The sequence below is a fragment of the Typopeltis vanoorti genome, chromosome 22 (assembly GCF_054136105.1).
Source record: "Typopeltis vanoorti isolate ZY-2024b chromosome 22, IOZ_Tvanoo_1.0, whole genome shotgun sequence".
NCBI lineage: Eukaryota > Metazoa > Arthropoda > Arachnida > Uropygi > Thelyphonidae > Typopeltis > Typopeltis vanoorti.
The window spans coordinates 16,569,065-16,591,225 of NC_143570.1; the positions used below are offsets into that span (position 1 = coordinate 16,569,065).

Genomic DNA, 22,161 nt, shown 5'->3' on the forward strand with positions numbered 1-22,161 from the left:
AGAGTTCATTTCTCTTTCTGGTACAAGAGGGATTTGTAAGGTCTTTTCAAGTAAAGGTCAATTAACCTCAGAAAATCCCATACATGAACAGAATAGTTTCACCTCTCAGAATCTTTCATTTCATATAGCATGCAAATCATCTAAAGAATTATAATAAATTTAGTTTAATTCTTTATCCAAGTGTGAGCAAACGAAGTTTGCACCTGAACATTTGCTCACACTTGGATAAAGGATTAAACTAAATTTATTATACTCTAACCAAGTGAAAAATAAACTTTCAACATCTAAAGAACTCTTGCAATTTATAGATATAATATGCTTGCCTTGTAGTCATAGATACGTTGACATAATTTAAATATAGTAGATGTGTGCTACTACAGACACTGCTATAACTAACTATGGAAAAGTCCTGACCTTGGTCTCATAGAACCAGTGCTGTTTTAAGCTCACTATTGCAAACAGCAAAAGCTCAAGACCCTTAAGATAGTAAGCTAAATTTCTTAATAAATGACAGTCCACATCTAGAAATTTTCATTTGATAAATAGAGATGCAGTTTTTTTTAACCATTTATCTAGTGTTCAAGATATGGTTAATGACCAGTGAGGAGAACAAGCAGCTTTTTGTAGATGATGTGGTAATTTGAGCACATTCAGAATAAGAAATACAGAAAAAACTGGAGAAATGGAATGGTGTTACGCAGAACTATGGATTACATATTAATAGTAGAAAGAGTGAGAGCATGGGTTTTAAATTGTATTGGAAATATAAAAGTTATTGGTGTTAGACTCAATGGACAAGATTTGAAGAGTAGTAAAAACTTCAAATATGGGAAGTGTACTTTCTAGTGGTGGAAGTTTAGACCAGGAGATAATGAGGAAGAGTTCACTGGGCCAAACATTTTTGATAGTGGTCTACTTTGAGACAGTGAGGTTCTCCACTTAGGTGCAAACATTTGATTAAAAAAGTTTACTTTTTGCCCAATTTGATTTTTGCAGACATGGAGACTAACAAAAAAGACATGAATTGAATACAAGAAATTGAAATGCTAGTTTTAAGGACAGTGTTCATAAAACAAGGAAAGACAGAATAAGAAATGTGGACATTAGGAATTGTTCAAGACTAAAAAGTGAAAAAATGCTTATGAACTCTTGTTTGAGGTGGTTTAGACATCTTATTAGAATGAATTTAGAAAGAATACCAAGGAGGATGTATGAAAATAAATTTGAAGGGAAGAGACCACCATGGAAAAGGTGGAGAGGACAGTTAAGAGAAGATCTAGAAAAAAGAAACCTGAACTGGTAGTGTTCATGAAAGAAGAATTTGGGAGGATAGAAAGAAATGAAGAGATTCGATCTTCCTGACCTTGACAGCTTCGGTTAGAATGCAATTTTTTATTTTATATTTTATTTATTTTAATTTTTAATTTTATCTACTCTGAATAATTGTAATGTGATTTTTTTTTATTAGCAAGGCAACAAATGTGAAAGGAGGTCGCTATTTCTTAGAGGAGAGGATATAATTATGAGCAATGTTTACATTGACTATCTATAGCAAAATGAGGGGGAAAAAGGGGTAGTAATTGTAGTAGTAATTTTACTACTACAATTTTATAATGCTTAAAAAAGAGAGCATAGCTATTAAATACCAGATGTTCGTAGTCAAGATAGCATAATCTTTTGAAGAGATAAATTTGTGGAGAAGACCATAGCTAGGTTAGTCAACAAAGAAAATGGCAGGAAAGCACGTATTTGATGACAGAACAAAAATAGCTGGTAGGAACCATGCATAAAGCATACAAAACAGCAACATGAAAAAAAATATATATACAGATTCAAACAATAATGGGAGACATAAAGAAAGAAGAGGACTAGAAGAGTATGAAATTATAGTAATAAAAATTCAGTATTAATGTTTTAATTTGAAATGTTATAATCAGTTATCAAATGTTATAAACATTTGAAATGTTAAGATACCTTAAATTAATGTCTGTGTCCTGAAATCTTCATAATGATTTTGTATGCAGTATAGACCATTAAATTAAAAAATAACTGGACAATGTCAGCACATACAAGAAAAATGAGGGTCAAAATATCGATATTCAGTGATTTCAATATGAGGGATTTAGTGTGATATAGTGTGTGTGTGTGGTTCAACATATTCATTGCCGAGAGTGAATGGTTTGTGGTATGAAAGCAAGAGGGAAGTGAGTGTGTGTCTTGGAAATGTTTCATGAGTGACTGCAAAAATACTAGTCATGTTGAAAGGGGGAGGGGAATTAAGTAACTAATATTAACAATGTAAGGCAGGATACTGAAAGTGTTGAAGAATGTAGTGGAAGGAGAGAATGATAGTGTATGAAATATGAATGAGGGTATGAAAGAAGTGTTTGAAAGTAATGTGGACTTGAGCGACTGGAGAAATGATTGTCAGGTAGTACAGCAGGAGGGAGAACGAAAGAAAAAGTGAATGGGAAAAGTATAAAAGTGCATGAAACTGGGAGTAAGGAGAAGGTATTGTATGGAGATTTGATGATAAGAAGAGTACTTAATGATGAAAGTATGTTTCCCAGGTGCAAAGATCAATGATGTTAGTGAAGCTGTTAGTTTGCATGAGGGAGAAGTGAAAGAGTTGATTGTTGTGAGTTTCCTGCCTTGATATGATAGGACACAATTGCTAATGAGTCAATGAGATGATTGTGCAGAAGTATAAAAATATACATAGGGAAGAAAATGATTACAGTGGAACTACATCAAATGCATCTCTGCAGTCCTGTTATCTTGAGGTTTTCCTGTGTTGGGGTTTTGCCATCATGTTCTGGATGTTATACAGGTTGCAGATGGGTCTTCCAGATTCTTGGAATGACTGATCCATCATTCTTATTGAGATTAGGATGATGAATCATCATCTCACAAGCTTCCTTGAATTTTCTTTCACACCAGGTTTTGGTGTGGTATAGAACTTGTATTGCCTTTCCAGTTAATTCTGTCACAAGTTTAGAGTGCATGGTCTGACAGGCCTGTTTTATCATAGTCAAGGAATTTAATGTGGCATTTGTGTTTGTCTTTTCTTATTGGAATTGTGCACTCTTTCCCCTATGCATGGTAATTTGCAGGTGCACTGGATTTTGTAAACTCCTGGGTGGGTACTGTAAGGAAGGGGATCTTTAGATGAGCTAAGTATACTTTTAAATTTTGCAGGAGGTTTGAAAGTAGCCTTAATATTGTATTTATGTAGTGTTTTTTTTTTTTTTTCTGATATTCTAATGTATGGTATGGCTATGACATTTTTGTAATTTTTTTACCTTCCATGGCATTATTGTGGAGGATCTTGTGAACTGTTTTTTTGTTCTAGCCATTTTTTTTATAAATGTTTTTCTAATAATTTCATATTCCTTCTTCAGTGCCTTCATTGGAGCAAATGTTGGGCTCTATATTTGAGGATGCTGATGATTCCTAGTTTTTGTGTTGGATGATAGTATGAATCTTTGTGTATGTGTTGGCCTCTGTGTATAGGTTTGCAGTAGATGATGAAGGAGGATGTGTGACAAGTGTATCTAGAAATGGAACAGAGTTATTGTTTTTAATCTTGACAGTAAATTGGATATGTTTGTGTTGTTTGTTTAGCTGGTTTATGAGTATATCTAATATTTGCCAACTGCGAGGCCCAAATGGCAAATATATTGTCAACATATCTGATCCAAATTTTGGGCTTTAGATTTGCTGAATCTAGAGATGTTTGAAGTCTTCCATGTATAAGTTAGCTTTGGGGAGGAAAGTGGTGATTCATATTATTACCATTCAACACAAAAGCCAAATCTAGTGCACTTGCCCTACCCAGGAGAAACAGGGTGCACAATTCTGCGGATTCAAATCCCATCCTGGGCTTGGTGGCAGTGGTGGGCAGTAGATGGCATTAGTGTAATTGTCATTCATTGTAGTTGGTGGATTGTGGGTGGTGGAGATAGAGTGTTGTAGAATAGATGCCCTCCCTCGATGGGTCTTTGGACTTCCTGGAGGTGTCAAGTAATAATAATAATAATAATTCCAACAGAGGCCACATTAAATTCCTTCACTATGGTAAAACAGGCCTGTCAGATTATATGCTCCAAACTTGCCACAAAATTAACTGGAAAGGCACTGCACCAAATCTGGTTTGAAAGAAAATTCAAAGAAGCTTGTAAGATGCTGATTTATCATCCTAATCTCAATAAGAATGACGGATTAGTAATTCCAAGAATCTGGAAGACCCATCTGCAACCTACACTGGTGTCCAAAACCTAAGGACAAACACTATTTCTGAAGATTACGACCACAAATTCAGATGAATCAGCTTGTTGCAATTTGTATAATTCACAATTTCTAGTAGAAAGTGAATACACATTCAGATTTTCGAATTGCATGCAAAGGAGTCGCGTGATAGCACTCAACAGGGCAAAAAGCTGCGCTAAGTGAATTGTATCTGAAGGAAGCTCTTTTGAGACATTACAAGACATCCAACTTTTTGCAAAGTTGAATGTCTTGTAATGTCTCAAAGACAGCTTCTAGATGATTTCATGCAAGGAAGAATAATTGGAAAGCCTGAAGAAGGCTGCAGAATTACTGATATTGCCAGAGAGTTTGGATTTCACAAAGCATTGTATCCAGACTCTGAGCAGCTTTTCAAACCAGTAGAATGTGTTCCAGACGTTTGCTAAAAAGTCACTCCCCATTTGACCATGGAGCACGAAGACATATTTTTGGTTATAACAGCAGAACATAATCGATGCACCATGGCAGATCATGCTTCATTCAAGCACAGGTATGCAGATATCTCGACAAACTGTGACAAGACATCTGTGACAAGTAGACCTATACACCTGAAGGCCTATAGTCTGCGTCCCTTTATCCACAGTTCATCGTAGTGCATGTTTTCAGTGGGTTGTATCCATAAAAATTGGACAAGACACCAATGGACTAATGTACTCTTTACGGATAAGAGATATTTTAGTTGTTTCTCTGATTCTGGATGACACTTGATCTGGCATAATGAAAGTGATTGTGACAATGTTCTTGAAAGGATTAGATATGGCAGTACTAGGGTCACGGTGTGGGGAAGCATTATGCTTCATGGATGCACTGAGCTAAAAGTGCTGAAAAGATGGACTATGCCTGGTGAATGATATTGCAAAGAAGCTCTTTGACATTGTGCTCAATTGTTCTGTGTTTCTGCAGGCATAGCATTCATTTTTATGGATGACAATACCACACATCATACACAAGCAGTGGAGATGCTTCTGGAGATGAAAGATATTAATTGAATTGAGTGGTCAGCATGCTTTCCAGATCTCAACTCCATAGAACATGTTTGGGATGCAATAGGGAGAAGCATTGCTGTTCAAAATTTCTCTCCAGAAAACAAACAGGGCCTGATTCTTGTTCTGAATGAGGAGTGGGCCAGTTTGCCTCAAAGACTCCTGAATCACTTGGTGCTAAGCATGGTACAATGTTGTGAGAGTTGCATCACAGTTCAGGGTGGACATATTGCATACTGAAATGTCTCTCCACATGATTTTTTGTAAACACTGTACATTAATTCCTTAACTATGTCCTTAGGAAATTTGTAATTTTTGCCAAAAACATATTATAATTTAATTTGTATTAAATTTATGTTCACATTTGGCTGTAGTTATGAAAATGTTTTCATATACAGGTAAGAATGTAGTTCATCCTTAGGACACCAGTGTATATAGCATCCAGAACATGATGGCAAAATCCCAATACAAGAAAACTTCAAGATAACGGAACTATAGATGTGCATTTGATGTAGTTCCACCATAACATCACCCCCCCCACATATATTTTTATACTTATTGTGTTTAAAAAAAGTATTTACTTTAATTTTATTTATTTATCTCACTAGAGGTCAGGCTAGTGTAAACGATTAATAAAGCAGTTAGATTTAGCATATTTTTGTGTAGTATCATGCAGCTTGTGTACGTTTTCTTAAAGATGACTGTGATGTAGAAGTCAAAATATTGAGTATTATTTTCTTAATTGTAAATAAAGTAAATTGCTCTAATATGTGTGTGCTTTTGTCTCTATAAATTCTACATAATGTGAATCTATTTTAATATTGTTTTTTGTGCTTCCAGTCTTCAATCAACAGTATATAATGGTTTTTCAAGTTTAAAAATACTATGGATTTGCATTAAAAACAATTTAATGTTGTAAACATTCAAATCCAACTCAGTATGGATTTGCACAGCTACTTGCAAAATTTACTGGAGTTTGTCTGGGTGACTGAACTGTGGTCCGCTCTGTTAGTCTAGTGGTTGTGTGCTTTGCAACCATATGCCTGGTGAAGGAGTGTCCTAGGCTCCTCACATTCCTGTCGGTGATGTGAGGAGCTGAAGGATCATCCTCAGCCATAGCCAAGTTAGCCAGTCTTGGGTGTGGACAGTAGGGTTTTTCCCCAGTTTATCCTGGGATTTTTTATCCCGCAAAGCAAGCAAACCGGCCTTGAGAACTCAATACTACAGGACATAGGATACACCGGGGCATAGGGCTGACCACTTTATCCTGTGAACGGTTTGAGATCCAATGATTAACAAACCCTCGACACCGCAAGTAAAAGAGGGTAAAAGGAAGATGAGATGAAATGAGACTGAACTGTGTGATACAAATCAGCACATATGTGCTCATCTATTTTTTCCCCCACCACCATTGTGTTATTGCTCATTCTCACTATGTATGGTTGTGTAACCACACCAAATATAAATTTTGGACTGAACTGCAAAATTAATATTAAACTCTCTGTAGTTTACAATTACAATACATTTTTTTTTTTTTTACACTTGGATAAAGGATTAAACTAAATTTATTATAGTCTAACCAAGTGCGAAATAAATTTCAACATCTTTCTCTAAATCCAGAGTAATTTAATAAGGTGGTACACCGGCTGGCAACTCGTATAGGTAAATATGACCTCTCCAGTGCTTCTGCCTTAGTATCACCACTCTGGGTCTTCCTCCCACTGACGAGACCTCAATTAAGGTCGAAACCGATCTGGGTAGTGGCCCTTCCCTTAATGCATAGCAGTATACATGTCTGCAAGGAGATGTGCTTTGCATTATGGGAGATACTGAGACAAGGAGTGATGAGAGCTTGGTCCTCCTTTGTTCCGAGTTGCCAAGGGATGTACCACCTTACCTCAGTCCTGAAGATATTTTCAGGTGCAAACTTTGTTTGCTTACACTTGGATAAAGGATTAAACTAAATTTATTACAATACAATTTAATACAAATGTAAATCTAAGCAAATGCTATTGCAGAATAATAATAATAATAATAATAAAACCTGTGGGGTTTTATTATTATTATGTGACACCTTCAGGGAGTCCAAAGACTCATTGAGGGAGAATGTGCCAACACCATCGAACGATTGGAACTCCTTCTAACTACTAACTGTGCTCAAACCTGCTTAACTTTTTGTGAGCCATTAGTAGCAGAGGCTCTACCAATCGATCAACCTTTGCTGGCTGCAAACCATCAGTTGAGTGCTCTACTTGATATTGTCTACCATTCAAGAATATTATCTTTATGTTTAGTACTTTAGCTATTCCTTCCTTTCCCTGATCATTATTGCCTGAATATAACATCTTGCATTTGTTATTTAGAAGAATCTTGTTTTTGTCTTCTTTGTTTCAGTAATACCAGTTATGACTACTTGGCACGACTTTATTTCTTCTGCCAGTTTCTTTTCATTTTCATTGATACTCCTTATGTTGATGGTGCCTGTCCTTAATGATGCTTTTGTTTACTTTGAGTTTGTTCCAGTAGCTGACTTTTTACTGTTACAGTCGCAAAAATAGTGTGTAGTGAGGTTTGTTTAATTGGTCGACACCGCTGACAGCATAAAATCCCATCATGTTTTGCCAACATTTTGTTTTGGTTAAAACTGCTGCAGGATACAGTTTGTTCAACTAAATCCCAAATGTACCACAAGAAGGTGAGAATTAGACATTAGGTCAGAAACTTCACATTTCTTAAAAAGGCTATGTAGAAGTCTTCTCTTAGTTATCTAGCTTTGGTCCTTAAGCAATATGAAATTTTCTATTTTCCTTTTTTTCTTTGTTCGTACTGTCAGTCTGTTAAAATCATTCTGCAGATCTCTTTATTATTATTAACACCTGATTTCCACAGAGTCAAAAGACTCATTGCAGGAGGCAAGTACTGTTACAAACAAAGCCATAAAACTTTAAAACTCATTTTGTGTATCTGCATTCACCACAATGTCAGACAATGTATTCTACTGACCAACCACTCTCCATGCAAAGAACCTACTCCTTATGCTCACACCCTCCTTATACAACTCTAGTTGTATAAGGAGGGGTGTGAGCTTATATAAAGTCTATAAAAATATATAAAGTCTATATAAAGTCTAGATATGTAGCATTGGTTCCTTTGTTCTATCTCCTTCCACCATTCTATGAAAAATTTCTTCCACATTAATCTTGTAACAACCCTTTACCAACTTAAATGTCTCAATGATGTCAAATGTCATCTCTTCATTCCAGTGTATACCACCATAAATAAAATCATCCATCCTTTGTTCACTAACCAAAGTTGCTTATACATTTCTTCATCACTACCCTCCACAATCCCTGGTCTATAGCAACATCCAACTAAATGCTTCAGAACCATTGCCACTATTTTCCTCTTTCATGTCTATCTTATGTGGACATTCCCCTACTGTCATCAACAACACTTCCCCCCCTCTCTTATTGTCTTTTCTATCCTCACAAAAAAGCACTATACCCACAATTTCTATTCCAGTTAGGATATCATCTTCATTCATCCATGATTCACTTATTCCAATGATTTTGGGATGAATAAACTCAATCAGCGAAACAGTTTCATCTCTCTCTTATTTCTAATACTCCTGGCATTTTGTAAATAAACACAGCAATTCACTTTTAGGTCTATAACCAGTCTTACTCGAATCACTTGTGGGTTGTGATTTTCCCACCACACCAAACCTTCTCTTGCCTAATCACCATTACTAGTGCTTACCACATATATCCATTCAGTGTCGGCTACCTCACTTGCGTCCTAATCTATTCCATTTCTGTGCTGATCATCCCTATACATATATACATTCACTACTTCCAGCATCCACTCTCCTAATGTCATGTTTCCCTGTTTGCCCCCCCCCCCATTTCTCTTGCATTCCTATTCTCTCTTCATCTCTCATGCTACTACTGTTTCCATTTCCAAGCACTTCAGTCTCTTCAATATTACTCTCCTGATCTTTCACTTCACCTCTTACTTCTGATTTCTTGCTTGCATCACACACTGCACTTCCATCTAGCAACAGTTTCTCCAGTTTATTCACTCCAAAGCCATTCAAATGAAATCTATCATGTCTATTCATTTCCATTCTTCCCTCAAATACATGCCATACAGCCACAAACTGCACTCCCTTCTTCTCACATAGCTCTGCCAGCAGAACATTTATGATTCTGGCTTTCCATCTCAACTCATCATTATCATACCTTGGCAATACACTGACAACCTTTCCCCACTATACTGTTATCTTTCACTCTCCTTAATAACCTCCTGATATCCATGCTTATATTCTCCTTATGTCATTTGTCCCCAAAACCACCACTAATATCCGAAGCATGAATTATTTTGCTCATTCTCTCTCCTGGATAGTAGACCTTGTGGACTCTCTCATTAACCAATCATTTAACAATGGAATCTCCATACATTGCTATTCTCGAATCATTCATCACCTCTTTCACCCTTTTTTAATTTCATTCTGTTCTTTTGCACACTTTCATTTGTTTTCGCTAAATGTCTAATATCACTCCACATATTCCTCATTTCATTTTGAATAACTCTTTCTTCAAATTTTGCATTCTGACAATTTCACTCTCTGTCACTTCCATAGTCTTGCTACCTCTCATTCTGCTGCGCTTTGCTTCTGTTTCTTCATTCATACTTCCTTTCACTCGCTTATCACTTACTTTGCTTCTTCATTCTTGCATTCTTTTACTCTCTCAATCTCACTAGCTTTTATTCTGTTTCCATTTCTTTCATTTATGCTAACTTTCATTCCTTCAGTCTGTTTCTCTTTTGTTAACTCATAGTCTAAAAAAAATCATACTTTCTACACATTCATACTTTCTCTTGTCTCCTGTTCAGTCTATCTACAAACACATCTTTCACATTTTGCCATGCATACATGCTACCTCTCAGCTTGACCTCTTATTCTGGTAAGATTAAAAATTCAATTAAAAAAGTCAGTAACAAATGCAAGGCAAATAATCACTAAGTTATTAAAAATAAACAGTATTATACTAATGTGCAAGCAAATCACCAATTATTACTTAAAATAGCACTTATCTTTTCCAGAGCTCTTTACCAAAATTAATCATGTCACGGCTCGCTAGCATGATCTTATCTTTTCTTATTATCTCCACCAGTTTTGTCATCCTTACCATGATGGTCATGCTTCTTCCTTTATCAAACTCAAATGTTAGTTTATTGTGAAAAGTGAATAAATTACTAAGGCAAAACCTATCTTGCAAGAACCATGCTGCTCCACATAGAGTATCATATTCCTATCCACCCATGATATTATCATTATTAACTTTTGCTTTACTATATTTTGCATTCATCAACAAATAAGCAGATATTTTTTTCCCTTAAATCACTTCCTCTATCATTAATATGCAAATTAAATGGCAACAGACCAAATACAAAGCTCTGCAGTGAATCACTAGTTACATTTGCCCATTTATTACTACTTGTTGATATCTGCCCAGCAGCCATCCTCTTTTCCATATCACCAGTTTCATGCATTCCCATTCGTTCCAGTTTATACAACAGTACAGTGTGATTTTCTACTGAATGACTTTGTCAAGTCCAGCAGCATGATCCTGTAGCCATTTCCTCTATGAAACTCAAGTGGTAATTTATTGTGAAGAGTGAATAAATTACTTAGGCAAGACCCATCTTGCAGAAAACTGCTGTCCCCATCCTCATACACCTAAAGTATTAATTCCTGTCCACTCATTCCTGAATTCTACCTTTTGCCAACATTTTCAATACCTTAACCATTACTCTTGAAATACTGGTTGATCTATAATTTGCTTTCTGTACCTGTTTCTTCGAGCTTCCTTTATGCAGAACTATTTTCTCATCGTTCCACTCCCTTTGTACCTTACCAGAGCTGAAACATCTTGGTCAGAGGAGATGTCAATTCATTTGCACATTTTTTTAATATACACAAGCTGATATCCCATCTAATCCCATTAAGATCTGCAATATCCTAAGGACTTCCAGTTGATTTATCCTTTTCCTACATCAGTTTCTGTGATATTTCTATGTACTCTCTTCACTTAGCTGATTCCCTACAAAGTGATCACTCAGTAATTCAGCTATTTATTCTGCTGCAGTCACCCTGTCATCAGCAATCATTAAAGTTTTATCCTCCCATGGTTGTACTTCCTTTTGTTCACCTCATAGCAAAAGAACTCTTTGGATTGTCCTGCTTGGCTAGTTTCTTATAATCCAGTTTTGTCTTCCTTACCATGATGGCTATGCTTCTTCCTTTATCGCACTCAAATGTTAGTTTATTGTGAAAAGTGAATAAATTACTAAGGCAAGACCTATCTTACACAGACCTATCCACCCATTCCTAAATTGCCTTTTACCAACTTTTCCAATGTCTTAACCACTACTTGCTCTAATTCCAGAGCAAGTAGTGGTCTCTGAACATTCGATGTATTTTGCAATCTCTCAGGTGAATACTGCATGATCACTCTTTCTCTCTATTTGGAAACAAAGTGACTACCTTGGTTATTGATAAATTCTCTTTTATCAGAGGATTTTCAGCTCTTTCAATTTCTTAAGTCCTCTCCATTATATGCTGTTTCAGGTCTGTATAAATTCCATTTCCTTCACTCCATGTAACCATTCTGCCTTTCAATCAATGTACTCATAGTTTACATTTCCTCCTCCCATAATAATTATTCACCCTGCACTCATTCTATTAATTTTCTGATGCATGTCTTGCACATTTCCATTGTATACCCAGGGCCTTAGCAAACGCCTATATATTTTGGCCTTTGTAATACAATGGTTTCTGATTTTTTTCGTTAAACATGTAGGAAGACTTATGTGTTCATCTTACATGTTGATTAATTTTAACACTGTTGATGAGAACACAAATTGATAAGAAAATAACTATTTATTAACTTATTGCTGATATTTCGCTGGTATTCTATACAGCATCTTCAGAGCACAAAAACAATTTGTCACACGAGATAGCCACAATCCGGTATAATAATGGGACTAGTTTGAACAATTGTAGCATGCAACACAAAGACTAAAGACCTAATTAGGCACTATCTATGTTGAGGAGGAAAAAAAAAAAAAAAAAAAAAAGACAGGAAGGACTGTGGACATCCACCTCAGTGAACTTAAAAAATATATCTGGCACTATCGCTATGGCAATGGCTATGGCTTCCAGATGGTTCCTTATCATTCTTTGTGTAAATATCCCCATACATCAAGATATTTACACAAACCATCACCAATCTCAATAATATGATATTCTTATTGATAATTGATATTCAATATTGACACATTATTGATATTCAATAACATGTCTATCCTAATGGGGATTATAGCCAATGGCTATAATCCCCATTAGGATAGACAAAATACTAAACGTTCCCCAGAAATCCTCCCCACTGTCTACCACAGAAGACAACAAAATTGTCACCATCCCATACATTAAAGGCACATCCGAAAAAATATCTAGAGTGCTTAACAAACACCAATTATGCATTGTATTTAAATCATATGTGAAATTGGCAACTCTCATCCATTCACCCAAGAACAGAATCTCTCTTTTATCACATCCAGGAGTCTATGAAGGTGCCCTGTTTGTGTCATTCAGTTACTATGGACAGAACTGTGGACATCCGCCTCAGTGAACATAAAAAATATATCCAGCACTATCACTATGGCAAGTCAGGTCTAGCAAACCATGCATTAGATACTCCTGCACACAGGATCGATTGAAAAAAAAAAACAAAAGGTTGTTCCTGGAATCAACAGAAGCCTTGAAACATACTCCAAAACTCAACAAGTATGGCCGTATAAATTTGCCAAAGATTTGGGATACAGTCATCTTAAGACCAAATTAATACCTGCTTTCTCTCTCATTTTTTCCCCCCTCAACATAGATGCCTCCTAATTAGGACTGTAGTCTTTGTGTTGCATGTTACAATTGTTCGTACTAGTCCCATTGTTATACCGGATTGTGGTTGTCTCGCATACTGTGACAAACTGTTTTTATGCTCTGAAGATGTTGGATAGAATATCAGCAATAAGTTAATAAATAGTTATTTTCTTATCAGTATGTGTTCTCATTAATACTGTTAAAATTAATCAACCGATTATTTTTCTTCTTCTGAACTCCTACTGTTTTGGACTTCACTTTTTCTGTTATCATTAACAAATTTAGTATACATATACTGCAGTATCCTCTTGTGGTCACAATCTCCTTGATGCTTTGTGTGACTGCTCTACTCTACTCAGTTTCATAACCTAAGAAGCTTCAGCATCTTTTAATCATTCTCCATCTTCCTTTGTTTCCTTTTTTGCTATTCTGTATGCCAAACATTTCTCAACTATTCTATCTCATGGTTTGTCCTATGTAGGACAGTCATCATACCTTGTCATTTTCTTTATCTTTTGTTGTTTTTTTCATGCTATCACTTGCATTGTTCATCCTTCTTTGCTTGTTTCCACCTGTTTTCACCTACAATCTCGCCAACACTCCCACATGCATTTTCCTACTTTTGTCATTCAGACCAGGGTGCACACCACTATCTCCACTGTTGTTCATCATCTTGTGTGGATCACATAAGGAAAGTGATATTGTTATCAAAAATGGAGATGTTAACCTCAGCTCTTTGCTTAAGTAGTTGATGTATTCCTAAACAAATCCAGTTCAAGTCCCCAGGATTCTTTAACTAAACTGAAATGACAAATTTATGAAAATCAACAGTAAAAAGACCAAAACTATGAAAAGAGGCAAGAATAGAAAACTTCAACTGCATTCTCAATAGAGAACCTATAGAACAATTTCAGCTATTTAGGCACAGTTTTTAGTGAAGATTTGTAAATTAAATATGGAAATACACTAATAAGCAAAGCTGGTATGGTGGGGAGCTAGTTAAATAAATTGATATGGAATACGAGAGAAGTTAGCTAAAATATTAAACTAGCAGTATTCCTTGGAATTATGCATTCCTCGGAATTATATTTTTAATCAACAGATTGCCATCTACCAGGCCTCATCTTTTCATTCTTAAAATTAAATAGCCCACTTCTTTAAAATTAGTTAATATTTGTCAGTTTTCCTGTGTTTATTAATTTTCCAGTTTTTCATTAAAAAAAAAAACTTTGGAATTAGTTTATTTCAAGCTTTATTTTGCAAATTTGTTAGATGTGCACTACCTTTCATGCACTTATCACAGATTCAAGCTTTATTTTGCAAATTTGTTAGATGTGCACTACCTTTCATGTACTTATCACAGATTCAAAGAAATACAGAACTTTTCAGCCAGAAGTATTGATAAAACTTTCATTGGAACTTTAGTAAGCCCTAACTCATATCTGTAAATTTTATCAAGATAATCCATCAGTACACTTTAGCTGAGTTTTATTAGTGTTAAGATAGAGCAAAGTAGAGATTTCAATTCGTTTGTTTTCTGCTCTTGAATGCATTTAATTGTCTATGTCTGTGTGTGTATTTATAGTTTTTCATTTTTCTTAAAAAAAAGGGAGTTATGTTATTTCAGTGTCAGTTTTGGTTACATATGCACTGTGGTAAAGAAATGCCATGAACTTTTCAACAAGAATTATTTATAAGACTCTGAAACTTTAGTAGGCCCTAACTCATGGAATGTCAAATTTTTATCAGGACAATCCATCAGAACACTTATTAGCAGAAATTTTTTAGTGTTAAGGTAAAGCAAAGTATGAATTTGTAAATTATTCTATTTTACTTAATTGAATGCACTTAATGCAGTTGACTTAACCAACTCTCATGATAGTGAACATCATCATTATGAGTAGTAAGTTTCTGTCAGTTCACTCTCTTAATGCAATTCACTTGACATGCTTTATCAGTTGCATGAATTACTGTAAAGTCCTGTTAAAATTTTCAATTAAGTCAGGGTACATGTGGAATTATCGGGCTGGAAAGTATGACAAGCTTAGGAGTTTGATTGGTTCAGTGCCATGGCATGTACAACTGCAAGGACTAGAAGGGGATAGATATAGGGTTGGTGAGATGGATAGGAGGGTGGTTGAAGGAGAGAGAGATACCAGAGAGTGGTTTATTCAGGAGTGGAGTCTAAAAGACGGCTTGTGAATAGTGGAGTGCCACAGTGTTCTGTTCTTGGACCACTGCTTTTCAATTTGTTCATCAATGATATAGGAAAGGATTTGAGAGGAAGTGTTCACTTGTTTGCTGATGATGCAAAGTTGGTGATGATGCTGCAAAGTTGCTGATGATGCAAATCATCCTGTAAAAAATTTTAGAGGATGATTTGGATAGTTTGGAGGACTGGGCTAGGAAAAATGGATGTCAATTTAATGTGCCAAAGTGTAAGGTTATGCACTTTGGGGTGAAAAGAATAGCAGCCGTATATCGCATTGGTGGAACCGTACTCCAGGAGATTGATGAGGCCAGGGATTTGGGAGTGTTGGTGGATAGGAAGTTGAAGTTTAGGGGGCACATTGCAAAAGTAACTAAAACAGCTCACCAAATCACTTGGCTTCTGAAAAACACTTTAACATGCAGAGACAAACAAGTTGTTGTTCCTCTGTATCGAGCCTTGATAAGACCCCATCTGGACTACTGTGCCCAGTTATGGGTACCAGGGTTTCTTCGTGATGGGGAGGAAGTGGAGAGGATCCAGAGACGAGTGACCAAGATGATAGCAGGTCTGTGGAATGAACCTTATGAGAATAGGTTGAAGATTTGTGGGTTGCAGAAATTGGTCGATAGGCGAAGGAGGGGTGATATGATTGAGACATTCAAATTACTGAAGGGTTTCTATAAGATCAATCCAGAAGATATTTTTGAGAATAGGACTGGTGGTGGGAGGACTAGGGGCCATGAATGGAAGCTGGGCAAGAGCATGGTTGACAAGGATGTTAGAGCTAGGTTTTTTACTTGGAGAGTAGTGAATGAGTGGAATAAGCTTCCAGAGTCTGTTGTGGGTGCTACGACCGTGAATGAGTTCAAGGCAAGGTATGATAGATACTGTGTGAATGTCGAATAGTTGTTCTTGACATGATGTTAGGGCCTCCCTCGATGAGTCTGTCGACTCCTTGGAGTTGCCTGGAACAATAATAATAATAATAATGAAATCCTTAAGAACTAATACTTCAGTTGACGTTCACTATAATAAACTATTAGGAAACAAAAACAGCATTTTATTATAATAGAAAATATGCTTTAGAGAGAATATCATTGTGAGGCATTGGCTAGGACTTTTCAGTAGTTCATTATTATCAATACTTACTGCTTATTTTGCCTATTTTCAAAAGGAGTACCCCTTGTATTAAATCACAGTTAAATTAAGACATTGATGATGTGTATTTTAAAAACATAAATTGATAGAAAAATAATATAAGAAGAATAATTTTAGACATACTTTTATTGAATCCTCTAGTTTAACTTTTTGATGAAACAGCATCAGAAATATAATTGATAAAAATTAAACAATACCTGAACTTTAAACCATTAAAAATGAACTGTGAGTTTTTTTCAGAAGAGGATAAAATAGAGATAAAAGTATATATAAATTAAAAATATGCAAACTAAAACCAGAAGAATACATACAGTGGTTTCATAATGGCCTTGTATTAAGGATGAACTACTAAATTTAAAAATGAAAGATAAAAAATGGAAGTTTACAGGGTGAGCCATTTTGACATTGACATTACACAACATTGTTGTATTCCATTATTTTCTTGTATGAGTGAAATTTGGTAGGTTTTAAGAAAGTTGCCAATTTGTGACTAGTAGAAACTAATTTATAGCTTCTACTAGTCATTCAAATATATATATATATATATATATATATATATATATATTTAAAAGCGTTTTATGTATTCTGGATGTATGGGGTTTAATGACTTTTTGTATCGGGAAGTTTTCTTTGATTGTAGGACTGGTTAGATGAGTTTAAGCTGTTAGTTAGTGTAATTTATTTATTGTTGCTGAAAACCACTCAAGCATGAATCCTTCCTCAATCATTTCAGGGGCCCTAACAAAGCCTCAACCAAGTATTGATACCATTGATACCAGTATGTCAGAAGTGAAAGATGAAAAAGAAATACAAAAAATAAAATCAGAACAGAACATATATCAAAATGCCAGAAGAAAGCTATTTGGTCAAGTGCAAAATACAGGAATGGATAGATGGAAATCGGATGCTATATGGGGACAGCATAATTTTGTGAAGGGTAGGTCATACCTCAGTAAATTGCTCATGTTTTATAATACAGTTACAGCTGAGTTGGATAAAGGTAATGGGTTTACAGCAATGCTGCTGGACTTTGCAAAGGCCTTTGACAAAATATCACATGGAATTCTAATCAGCAAACTGCAACACATGGAGATGGATAGGAGGGTAGCTGATGGAGAAATATCAGAGAGGTTTATTCAGGAGCAGAATCCAAAAGAAGGCCTGTGACTAGTGGCATGCCAAAGGGTTCTGTTCTTGGACTGCTAATGTTTAATTTGTTCATTAAAGATATAGGAAAGAATCTGAAAGGAACTGTTCGGTTATTTGCCGATGATGCAAAGTTGGGTGGAACAATAGTTAATACAGATGTCAAAATTTTTCAGGATGATTTGGATAGATTAGCAGACTGGGCAAAGTAGAATGGATGTCAGTTTAAAATTTTAAGGTTATGCATTTTGGGGTGAAAAGATTACCAGCCGTATACCACATTGGTAGAACTGCACTCAGGAAATTGACAAAGCCAGAGGCTTGAGAGTGTTAGTGGATAGGAAGTTAAAGTTTAGGTGACACATAGCAAAAGTGGCTAAAGCAGCTCATCAGATCACTTGGTTACTGAAGAATACTTTGACGAGCAGAGACGTGCAGGTTATTGTTGCTCGTTATCAAGCCTTGATCCCATCTTAACTACTGGCACCAGGGTTTCTTGGTCATGGGGAGGAGTTGGAGAGGATCCAGAGACAAGTGACCAAGATGGTAGCTGGTCTGTGGAATGAAGCTTACAAGAACAGGTTGAAGATTTGTTGGTTACAGAAACTGGTTGATAGGTAGAAAAGGGGTTATATGATTGACGTTCAAATTACTGAGAGTTTTTTTACAAGATTAATTCAGAGGAAATATTTCATGACAGGTGTGGTGGTTGGAGAACTAAGGGTCATCCATGGAAACTGAGTAAGAGTGTAGTTAGCAAGGGTATTAGAACTAGATTTTTTACGTGGTGAGTAGTGAATGAGTGGAATAGGTTGCCAGAAGCTGTTGTGGGTGCCATGACTGTGAATGAGTTCAAAACAAAGTATGATAGATACTGCACAAATGTTGGATAGTTCTTGACATGATGTTTAGGGCCTCCTTCAATGAATGTAGTCTTTAGAGTTGCCTGTAATAATAATAATAATAAATTATCCAGTTTTTTTAATCATCCATGCTACAGGTGAAAAGCCAATAGGGAAAATTTCACCCATCTTCATTCAAAAGGGTATAAAAGGACTGGCAGGTTTTCCCAAAACAGTAAAGAAGCTACATTGTTGTTATAATCCTTGTAGAAACATCATGTCAGCAACACTCAGAAAAACTACTTAGAGCAACATTAATGGGAGGAATACCTATAACAGGTACACCCCATAAAACACTCAATTCCTGTAGATGATGATCTCTGAGTAGGACCCTAGATTTCCCTGATGAGGAACTATGTTCTGAGCTGAAAGATCAGGGAGTGATAGGTATGAGGTGCATCATTATTTATAGGGATGGTCATAGGGGATCATCATTATTCGTATGGATGGTCATGTTCCAACTAGCAACATCATCATTACATTTGATTCTCCTAAGATTCCAACATTTTTGAAGCAGGGCATCTCAATTTTCCTCTTAGACTGTACATCCCTAATCCACTAAGATGCTTCAAATGCCAGAAATATGGACATGCCCAAACTGCCTGGCCAAGGCTCGACCACCTGTGCCCAATGTGGTAGTAAAAAGCATGACCAATCTTTCTCTGCAAAGCATGCTAAATGTGTAAACTGTCAGGGATATCACCCAGCATACTCCCATGCATGTCAGAAGTGGAAAGATGAAAAAGAAATACAAAAAATAATATTAGAGCAGGACATATATCAAGATGGTAGAAGAAAGCTAGCCATCACCACCACCACCACCACCACACCTGCTCTGAATTCCTTTTATACCGAGAAGGTAACAGTAAAGAAAATGTCAATAGCAACTCAGATTTGCATGTCTATTCCACCATTTCATAATTTCACCATATCTGAACTTTGCGCTTATGCAATGATACATCATGTGATTGACTGCATCAATCGCACAATGTATGCCCCTTCTCTGAAAATGGTTCCGTTTGATGAGAATCCACTTGTAAAAAAAAATAAATAAATAAAATAATGATCGATAAATGATAACTTTATTTCAAGGTTATCACTTAAACCACCAGACCCTTCTACAGAAAAAAAAATGGATACTTCAGTATCTGCTGAAAGCAAATTGAACTCACCTGTTGATCCTGACACATTCGTTGATGTATTGGATATTTTTCCAGAGGAAGAGATGGACACTGGTCGTCCATACTTCCCAAAATCTAATGAGAAATATAAACCTGATAAGGGCAAATGCTCAACCTCCAGGAAACCAGACAAATCCATGAAGACTAAACACAGGAAAATTTTTACAATGGAACTGCTTTGAGGTTTGCCAGAATGATGATTTCAAGCACCTGTTGCAGAAACACGAACCTTTTTCTTTCTGCCTGCAGGAAACTTATTTGAGACCAAGCAAGAATGGATCATACCATCAGGAATATTGCTTTTGTATGCAAGCACAGAACTGGTGATGGCCCTGTACATGGTGGAGTGACTATTCTTGTGAGCAGTTATACTTCATTTCATCATATTCAGCACAATACTGCTCTGAAAGTAGTAGTGATTGGCTTATCTGTGGGGTATCTAATCATAGTATGTTCAGTATATTTACCACCAGGTTCTGAACTAAATTTGATAATCTCATAATGCATTGCCTCATCCCATACTCCTAATGGGTGACTTTAAAGGATATAACACTCTGTGGGGTAGCGCTAACATGAATAGACGAGGTTGTATTGTTGAGAGAATGCTCGATAACCACGACCTCTCCCGTATTAATAATGGAGCAAATACCTTTTTTCACATCTACCCGCTCTTGTTCAGTAATTGATCTAACAATATGCTTCCCTGCCGTTTTTATACTGCTCACATGGGATGTTGATGAAAACATATATGGAAGCGATTATTATCCTCTTATCAGTACTGTGTCTTCAGAGGAACCATATCCTCCTACCCAGATGCCCATATTGGAAAATGGACCAGGCTGACGAATATATTTTCCCATCTTGCTAAACTTAATACTGAAGCTGTTAGCTAAACATCCATTAATGATGCAGTGAAGCACGTCACAGATTTTATTGTCCATGCAGCGACCATAGCAATTCCAGATACATCATTCTGATTTCCACTCTATCCAAAGCTGTGGCGGAATCAAGAGTGCCAAGCAACCAAAAAAAAAAAAAAAAAGATCAAGGTGGATCATGGGGTATATTTCATATGTATCCTACCACAAAAAACTTAATATCATTTAAATGTACTCATGCCAAAGCACATCATGTATGACATCAGGATAAAAAAAATCCTGGATCCAATTTACATCAGCGATTAATCAAACAACTAGTGCAAAAACTGTCTGGGGATCAAATCTGGAAGATCACTTATCAAGATGTTCCTTATATCATATATATGGAACATAATGGATGTATTATTGCTTATCCCAAGCTATTGCAGACACTTAGGTGAAAACTCTTCCAGAATCTCAGCAACAGCCTCATATCCTCCTGAATTTTTAATTTGAAAGCCCAGCAAGAGAAACAGTGATTAATCTTCTAAGGGCATAGAGCCATACAATCAGCTATTTGTTAAAAAGGAACTCAAAAGAATTCTTTTGCTAGCTCACCCTAGTGCAGTCGACCCTTATGACATCTATTATGAAGTGATAAAACACCTTCCATCATCTTCTGTGGATCTCCTTCTCTTCCTATACAACAGAATATTTACAGAAGAAGAGTTTCTGGACTCTTGGTGTAAGTTGATTGTTATCGCCCGAATCTAGGTAAGGATCCAATCCAGGCCAACAATTATCATCTGATTTGCTCTGACTTGGAAAAAAATGGCAAATGCAAAGCTTCTCTGGTACTTAGAAAGCAACATTATTTCAAACACACAATGTAGCTTTCATAGACACTGGTCAACCTTGGACCATTTCGTCCATTTAGAAACATGTAGAAGTGATGCTTTCCTGAAATGAGAACGTGGTTTCAGTTTCTTTTTGACATGGAAAAAGCTTATGATAGCCTGGCATATTAAAGGAAGACTCCAACATTATCAGATCTCATATTTCTGTTTTCCAAGGCACTTTTTACCATATCAACCATATCTCCCATAATGCAAAACACATCTCCTTGCATTATTGCATTATGGGAGATACTGAGATAGGAGTGTTGGTAGCTTGCTCCACCTTTGCAAGGCATTGCCCGGTGTTGTACCACTTTACCCCAGTCCTGAAGATGCTTTTAGGCACAAACTTTGTTTGCACACACTTGGATGAAGGATTAAACTAAATTTATTATAGCCTGACCAAGTGAAAAATAAACTTTCAACATCTTTCTCTAAATCCAGAGTAATTTAATAAAAAGGTGGCACACCATTTGGCAGCTCCTATAGGAGGAGATGACCTTGCTAATGCTTCTGCCTTGGTATCTCCACTTGGGCCTGGCTCCCACTGAAGAGACCTCAATAAAGGTCAAA

General features: G+C 36.2%; 1 protein-coding gene across 1 annotated transcript in view; it reads left to right on the plus strand.

The window, feature by feature from the left end:
* The window catches only part of LOC150094186 (transmembrane protein 181), a 324,122-nt gene that overhangs the window by 124,874 nt on the left and 177,087 nt on the right, over nucleotides 1-22,161 (plus strand). The gene's annotated exons all lie outside the window — the stretch shown is intronic.